The sequence below is a fragment of the Canis lupus genome, chromosome 1, assembly GCF_003254725.2.
Source record: "Canis lupus dingo isolate Sandy chromosome 1, ASM325472v2, whole genome shotgun sequence".
Lineage (NCBI taxonomy): Eukaryota > Metazoa > Chordata > Mammalia > Carnivora > Canidae > Canis > Canis lupus.
In genome coordinates, this window is record NC_064243.1 from 103,066,191 (window position 1) to 103,075,404 (window position 9,214).

General features: G+C 43.6%; 1 long non-coding RNA gene across 1 annotated transcript; it reads left to right on the forward strand.

The window, feature by feature from the left end:
* LOC118353850 (uncharacterized) lies at nucleotides 1-6,499 on the forward strand. The gene is made up of 2 exons (XR_004813307.2): nucleotides 1-93; nucleotides 6,361-6,499. It is a non-coding gene; the product is annotated as an uncharacterized LOC118353850 (long non-coding RNA).
* Nucleotides 6,500-9,214: the final 2,715 nt, after the last annotated feature.

The window sequence follows — 9,214 nt, forward strand, 5'->3', positions numbered from 1 at the left end:
AGATTCCATGAGCTACACAACATCTTGGGAATATATTCCTTCTCTGCCATAACTAGCCAAGTGTTTTCTGCTGCTTGTGAACCAGGACTCTGAGTGAGTACAGTCCAAATAGGAGTACAGTCACTTACAATCACTGGTACTTTTACCAACTAACCTGGCATAAGAGCTCAGTGTGTAGACAGTGCTTTCATTCACTGGTCGTAGTCTGTCGGGCTGCTGGAACAAAATACCATAGACCGGGTGGCTTATGAACAGCAGATGCGTATTCCTCAGTTCAGGCTGGAAGCCCAAGATCAAGGCGCCAGTTCTTTGGTGTCTGGTGAGGGGCTGTTCTCTCTTGCACCATATGAACAAACCAGGAAAAGATGTCTTACTAAAACCCAACCCTGCTGGCACCCTGATCTCAGGCTTCCCAGCCCCTCGAACTGTGAAAAACAAATGTTTGTGGTTTAAGCCACCCTGCCTGTGGTATTCAGCCCAAAATAAGACTGGACTGGGTGATTCTTTGCTGTGGGGGCCGCCCTGCACATCTCAGGATGCCTCGCAGCACCCCTGGCTTCCACCTGCTAGATACCAGGAGATTCCTCTCTCTCAGGTTGTGGCAATCAAAACTGTCTCCAGACATTCCCTGATGCCTGTATTTGGGACTCTTCTATTATTACTGTTGATTCTATGACTCCATGCTAGTCACCCAGCAGATTCTGGGAACTCCACTGTAATTACCCAGCTGGCTCTGGAGCTCCTCTTGCAATTATCCAGCTGGTTCCTGAGACTACACCATGATTTCCTAGCTCATTCCAGTGACTTTACATCCTTCAGTGATTTTGCATAATTATGGCCAATTCCTAGAACACTGCCATAATATCTGGCCTTCTATAGAAATCCAATCATAATTGCCCAGTTTTCTTACTTTATGTATTATGTAGAGTCCTGCTGAGGTCTCTGGGATTTCAGTCCCTTTTCTGGGTAGCAGGAACATAGATGGAATTCTGATTCTATCTTGTCCTCAAAGAGCTTATAGGCTGTTGGAAGGAGAGAAATTAAGGCACTGTATCACCCAGAGACATGACAGAGCCAGCACAGAACCTGGTGGGACCACAGAGGACTGTAGAGAGAAGACAGCAGGGCTTCCTGGACAGCTGGGTAGTTTGTGCCCTGCACAACTCCAGGTCACCATCCCACAAACTCCATTTTCAATACAGTCCCTTGGAAACTTTGAATGCAAGACCACTTCTGAGACTTCCCAGACAGGCATCCAGGCCTGCTCTGGAGCTCCTCATGCAATTATCCAGCTGGTTCCTGAGACTACGCCATGATTTCCTAGCTCATTCCAGTGACTATGCATCCTTCAGTAACTTTGCGTGATTATACAAATTCCCCATCCCTCACTCAGACACCAACCACACTGCTCCCCCTGGTCATCTTTGAACAAGCACCACAGGCATCCACTGCAGGCTTTGCTCCAGCTGCTGCCTCTACTTACTGGGAGCTGTGTACCGCCAGCTGACCACTGACCAACTTCACCTCTTGCTCCAACTGTTGCCACATGCCATGTCCTCACGCTTTCCCTGGCTTCCTCATGAACATCAAAGCCCTCCCCTGCCCCCAGGTGCTCTAGATTCTTGGACCTCCCCTCCACTTTCTAAATCATTTTTTAAAAATTTTATTTATTTATTCATGAGAGACACACACAGAGAGGCAGAGTTATAGGCACAGGGAGAAGCAGGCTCCCTGTGGGGAGCCTAATGTGGGACTTGATGGCAGGACCCTGGGAACATGACCTGAGCCAAAGGCAGACGTTCAACCACTGAGCCACCCAGGTGTCTTCCACTTTCCTATTTTCCAAATCACTCTTCTTCTTCTGGTAGACCTCGAATTTACTGCTGTCCATGGTGTATGGCCTGTTTCCCTCTGCAGAAATATAAGCTTCTCAAGGGCAGGGATCCTTGTCTGTTCATCTGATGAATCTCAAGAGTATTGAATAGTATCTGGCATACAGTAGAGGATCAGCAAATACTTACTGAATGAAAGAAAAAATAATTTCTCAGATGAAAAAAAATTGTTTTCCCTTTGACTTCTAAAAGCATTTCTCCACTTTGCCCACAAGAGGGAGAACAAGATACATGCTAATTCCTTACGGCCCCAGGTGGGTGGTCTTTGATGATGAACCTGCTCCTGTTCTTGGATTTCAGCACCTCTTTGAAACATGGGAGACACAAAGCCCCCATGTGCCTATCTCTCTGTGTTGGTGGAGACCCAGTCACACTCGAGGAGAAACCCACCTCCAAATCATCGCACTACCAGGAAACCATCAAAGGACGCCAGGATGAGCTCACAGGGGAGGACTCTTATCCAACATTTTGATTTTGTTTTTTTTAAAGATTTTATTTATTTATTCATGAGAGACACAGAGAGAGAGAGAGAGAGACAGGCAGAGGGAGAAGCAGGCTCCCTGTGGGGAGCCTGATGCGGAACTTGATCCCAGGACCCCAGGATCACGACCAGAGCCAAAGGCAGACACACAACCACTAAAACACCCAGGCGCCCCGAGGATGCCGATTTTCATAAAAGCACAGCCCATGTTCTGAGGTGAGCTGCTGCTGCCCCATCCCTTGGGCACCTCTGTGTAAATACCTAGGTGTTATCCTCACACTTCCCTTCTGGGGCTGGTACTAGGAGTCGGTGGCACACAGCTTGGACATTCCTTGTCAAATGAGCCAGGGGGTCTCACCTGACAGCCTCCTCCCAGTTCTGGGGCCTGGGGGTGCATGCCCGACTCTGGTCGAATGTTAGACTTTCTCACCACATTCTATGCTTGTCTCACATCCTTCCTTGAATATTCTTCAATCTCTCTATGCCTCCACCTGGGTCCAGTCATCTGGCCACATTTCAGCTCACGATGTCCCTTGTCAGTCCAGTTTACTATCAGTTGAGTTCATAATTTCAGTCGCTACATTTTTCAAAATTCTATAACTTTCATTTATTTTTTTATTTTAAAAATATTTTATGTATTTATTTATTCATGAGAAACACATAGAGAGAGGCAGAGACATAGGCAGAGGGAGAAGCAAGCTCCCCGCAGGGAGCCTGATGCAGGACTCGATCCCAGGACCCTGGGATCACGACCTGAGCCAAAGGCAGATGCTCAACCACTGAGCCACTCAGGTGCCCCCAGAATTTTCATTTATTTGCATTTATATCCTCCAACACTCTCCATTTCTTTGTTTGACACCATAAATTATGGTTATTCAACGCCCAGTGTGGTCTATTCTTATTACATTTCTTTCCTCTGAGCTTTCTGGCCTCCTCTTGAACTCATGATACATGGTTGTTTTTGATGACTTGCCAAAAATGCCGTGCAACAAGTTCAAGGCTGCTTTGCCTCTTTGTGGCAATCTTTCTCCGGTTTGGTTTTGCTTCTGGCAGGGAGATGGCTTGGGACTAGGTGCCTCTGTTTAAAACTGGATTTCTGCCCTACTGAGATCTTACTAATGTCCAATTGACCTTCATCCCCTCAGATCCCATCCCAGAGCCTGGGGTGTTTATGGTGTCCCTCAACCATGAAGGGTCCTTCAGCTTGACACCCTTGATTTGAAATGTCGTTTAATTAGACTGCCAAATGTTCCTTCAGCTTTTGGGATCCCTGGGTGGTGCAGCAGTTTGGCGCCTGCCTTTGGCCCAGGGCGTGATCCTGGAGACCCAGGATCGAATCCCACGTTGGGCTCCCGGTGCATGGAGCCTGCTTCTCCCTCTGCCTGTGTCTCTGCCGCCCCCCCCCCCCCGTGACTATCATAAATAAATAAAAATTAAAAAAAAACTCAAATGTTCCTTCACCTTTTCAGCCACACATGTACTGCTTTTACTTTCAGAATCAGTAAACTGTCCATGTAAAACTACCCTCAAAAATAAATTCCCCTATCTTGGCTTTCTTCTGTTTTACATCTTATTTTTTTTTAATTTATTTTTTATTGGTGTTCAATTTACTAACATACAGAATAACACCCAGTGCCCGTCACCCATTCACTCCCACCCCCCGCCCTCCTCCCCTTCTACCACCCCTAGTTCGTTTCCCAGAGTTAGCAGTCTTTATGTTCTGTCTCCCTTTCTGATATTTTAGAATCATTGATTCTGCCTGCTTGGAAGCTCTCCAAGGCCTGCAAACACATGTTTTTATTTTATTTTGTTTTATTTTATTTTATTTTATTTTATTTTATTTTATTTTATTTGTTTGTGTGTGTGTGTGTGTTTTACAGTGGAAAATGTAGTTTAAAACAACCTAGTCAGACGTTTCTGGAAACCAAACCTTCCATCAGCTTCTTTTTGGGGGACTACCTTCCTGTCTTAAGTCCATACATTTGTATAAATCCAAACAACTCATCTCTCTCCTGGAGGTGGAGAGCTTCCTAACTGATCTAATTACACAGCTTTTGTTTCCTTTAATAAATGTAAAGTATAATTTATTAAATTACTGTTAAACATAGTGTAGCAATACTAGGTGAGAGCATAGGATCATCAGGATTGGAATCCAGGTCCACCTCTTACTTGATGAACATGCTATTCAAATTATTATTATTATTATTATTATTATTATTATTATTATTATTTTAATTTCAAGTTTTTATTTAAATTTTAGTTAGTTGACATACAGTGAAATACTGGTTTCAGGAATAGAATTCAGGGATTCATCACTTACACATAACACCCAGTGTTCATCACAGCAAGTGCTCTCCCTTAAGGCCCATCCCCCATCCAACCCATTCCTCCCCACCTCCCCTCCATCAGTTCTCAGTTTGTTCTCTATCATTAGGAGTCTCATGATTTCCTTCCCTCTCTCTCTTCCCCCTCCATGTTTATCTATTTTGTTCTTAAATTCCACATATGAGTGAAATCATATAACTGTCTTTCTCTGATTAAGTTACTTCACTTAAGATAATATCCTCTAGTTCCATCCACATTGTTGCAAATGGCAAGATTTCATCCTTCTGATTTCATCCTCTCTGATAGCTAATGTTATATATAACATCTTCTTTATCCAGGCACCTGTTGATGGACATCTGGGATCCTTCCACAGTTTGGCTATTGTGGACATTGCTGCTATAAACATTGGGGTGCAGGTGTACCTTCAGATCACTACATCTGTATCTTTGGGGTAAATACCCAGTAGTATAATTGCTGGGCCATAGGGTAGCTCTATTTTTAACTCTTTGAGGAACCTCCACACTGTTCTCCAGAGTGGCTGCCCCAGTTTCCATTCCCACCAGCAGTGTGAGAGGGTTCCCCTTTTTCTGCATCCTCACCAACATCTGTTGTTTCCTGTGCTGTTAATTTTAGCCATTCTGACTGGCACGAAGCAGTACCTCATTGTGATTTGATTTCTATTTCCCTGGTGCCAAGCAATGCTGAGCATTTTTTCATGGGCTTATTGGCCATGTGTAGGTCTTCTTTGGAGAAATGTCTGTTCATGTATTTTGCCCATTTCTTCACTGGATTATTTATTTTTGGGGTGTTGAATATGATAAGTTCTTTATAGATTTTGGATACACTAATCAAATTAATTAATCCTCTAAGCATCAGTATTCTCATTTATAAAATGGGTCTAATAATGGAAACTCCTTTCCTGAGCTATGATGCTGATTAAGTGAACTACCCATTTGTAAGACTCACAATAGCATCTGCCACATAAGTGCTCAGAAAAATGTTTGCCATGATTTTTACTGCCTCCTCGGGTTCTGTCTCCATAAATGATTCATAGTGAATGTTTCAGACAAAAATCTGATTATGCCAGGCTTATATTTCACACTTCACCCATAATCTTTAAAGATAAAATCCCAAATCTTTACACGGTAATTCAGTCCCCACTATTTCCCGCTTAGTTCTCCCATCTCTGGCTCTTCTGGAATTGCTACAACTTGTCTGAGCTGGCAAAGTTGTTTCCTGACTCTCCCACAGAAGCTTTCCCCTCTGCCCAGACTCTTCCTAGCCCTCCACTCTGCTTTCCCAGGCCAGGAGTTTATCGGTCCATGCACTCCTGCCGAAACAGTGTTATTATATCCACACACAAGGTCAAGTCCCCTTTTCACCCAAGCTCAAGGCCACTGCTTTCTTTAGTGCCCTTCTTCCATGAGCAGGGGTGGCTTACTGAGCACCAGAATGTCATGGCTTCTCTTGGATAGCATGGCATGATCACCAGAGACAGCCGCCCTACTGGGCACAGTGTTACCTGCCTCATGGCACCCACCGTGGACTTGTGACTTGGCCTCACCTTTGGAATGTGAGCAGAAGAGATATGTGTCACTTCAGAGTTTTGTTTTGTTTTGAAATGGATGTACCATTTTTACTCTCTCTCCTTTCTGGTGACAGAGTACTCCAAGGTCTTGGGAGGTGTTGGAGCCAAAATATAGAAGAATCCTGGGAGCATGAGTCGCCCCATGGAGGAGCTCCAAGTGTCAATCTGGGACACCCATACCTGACAGAGCAATAAACATTCCATTGCCATGAACTACTGATATTTTTGAGGTTGATTTATTTAAAAAAAATCTGGGACGCCTTGGTGGTTCTGTGGTTGAGTGTCTGCCTTTGGCTCAAGGCACGATCCCGGGGTCCTGAGATTGAGTCCCACATCAGGCTTCCTGCAGGGAGCTACTTCTCCCTCTACCTATTTCTCTGCCTCTCTCTATGTGTCTCTCATGAATAAATAAATAAAAACTTTTTAAAAAAACTAAGGTTACTGTAGGTTACATATAACCACTGCAATTATATAATTATTTGAATAGTTCAATAGGTCAGTTCGATAGGTGTCTTCCTCATTAGACCATGAGCTCCATTAATTTGTGTATCTCAAGCATTTGGGACAGGCACAGGCCCCTTACGAGGTACCCAATAAATATGTATTAGTTGGGGGGAAAAAAGAAAACTCACCAAATCACATTTATTAAAATTCCTTGGGGAGATAACTGGCTTGAGGTACTGCATTCTTTGTGAGACACTTACATCTAACACTTGAGTCAGTGCTCGGAATCCCTCTCCACACCCCAGAGCCAGGGTTGCCAATCTGGACTTCACGTTTCAGACTGAAATAATGTTCAAGGAGGGCGTGAGTGTGGAAAAGAAAGTCAGGGGGTGGGATGGAGCAGTTCTGTCCCATCCTTCCAGTCAAAGGAAGGAGGGACTAGGTCTTGTGGATGACCTTTCTGTAGGACCCTTGGTAAGAAAACCACAAGATGATTGGGACTGAGTCTTTGACTCCCACACTCTGTCCATCTGTCTTCACGCCTGACTGCATAGGAACACGGCCATGTCTCTGCAAGAGACAGTCACTGTGGCAGCCTAGCACAGTGTCATGTGATCACAGCTGGTGATTTCTGGTGGGACAGATACCCAGATGTTGCCTAATCTTGGGTCTTGTTCCTTGTGTTCAGACCAAAAGGAAAATGAATGGGCCCCATGGAGTCCTTCAAGCCCAAAGTCAAGAACCCAGAGAATGGGAACTGACCCCCACTCACATGACTAATCTCTCTCTCTTCTATTTGGTTGTGACAAGTCTCTTCAAGTTAACCAAGATGCATGTTATTTTTCGTGTCTCTGTGATGTTACTCGGAACACCCATTTGTCCAGTTCCTCTTATGTCTTGAAGAGTCAGTCAGCCCAGATGGTGCATAGGATGGAGGGGTTATAATAGTACACTCCGTTGCTATACAGACTCATGTATTTCTTCTTTACTTCCCACATGAGGTGGAGGTGTCTGTTTGCTCACTGGGAATGTGTGAGTTTTTCCCTTCGCAAAGGAGGAGTGTCCTTGGGAGATGGTCTCCCTTGCAACCACGTTTGCAAGAAATTGTGTTCTTCAAAATACACCATAGGAGAATCAAGCCTCATCTAGAGCTCGAATAGATATTCACAATGCATATACCTGACAAAGAACTTTGTGCTAACAAGAAAAATAGAAAGCTTCCTACCATTTACTCACAAAAGAGAGTCAATGCAATTTTTTAAGATGAGGAAATGAGAAAAGGACTCATAGGGACATTTCACATAAATACAAAAAAAGATATCCAAATGACCAAAACCATATGAAAATATTCCCAGCAGCATTAGTCACCAAAGAAGTGCAAACTGAAACCATAGGGAGATACCACCACCGGTAGTGGCGTGTCTGCAACAGAATATGTAAAACTCCAGCAGTTGGTAAGGACGTACAGTAACCAAAGCACTCAAACGTACCGTGTATAAATCGATACAATCACCATGAAAAATGTTGGCCATACCTGCTAACAGTGGATAAGAACGCAACACAAAACACAAGGATTACGCTCCTACATTTGTACCAACTGACATGCACCTATACACTCATCTATATTAGACTCATGTCTAATAGACATGTCTTAGGCTATTCAGAGCAATACTCTCTGTCCTAGACAAGAAGCTAAATAAATGCCCATTAACACTAATGGATAAATACATTGTGGTTATCACACAACAAGATATTCCAGAGCAACGAGAATTGATGGTTTACATTTCCACACATTATTATGGATCAATCTTACCAAATTTGGTGGAGTAAAAGGAGCCAAACACATACAAAGAGACTGTGGAGTATATTCACCTCTGGGTAAAGAACACAAACAAGCAAATTGAATCCATGCTGTTAGAAATCAGGATATGCATTACTTTTGGAAAGAAGTAACTGGAAAGCAGAATAAGGGGGCCTTGTGTGTGCTAGTAATGCTCTGTTTATGAACCAGGGTGATGGTGACATGAGAGTGCTCCGTTCGTGCAGTTTTATCAAACTGTGCATTTGATATGCGTGCTCTTTGTCCATTGTACCTCGATGAAAGTAAATACAAACACACCCAAGACTCATCACAGTAAAAGTGCTGAAACACAAAGAATCTTAAAAGCAGTGAAGGAAGAAAGGGCACATTACTTTCAAAGGAGCAACAACAGCAATTACAGTTCATTCACAACATAGATGACTAGCATCACTAGGTATTTATCCAAAGGACACAAATATAGTGATCCGAAGGGGTACCTGTACCCTAATGTTTAGAGCAGCAATGTCTACAATAGCCAAACTATGGAAAGAGCCCAGATGTCCATCAACGGATGAATGGATAGAGACGATATAGGGTATATATACAATGGAATATTACTCAGCCATTGAGAAGAATGAAATCCTGACATTTGCAACGATGTAGATGGAACTGAGGGTCTTATG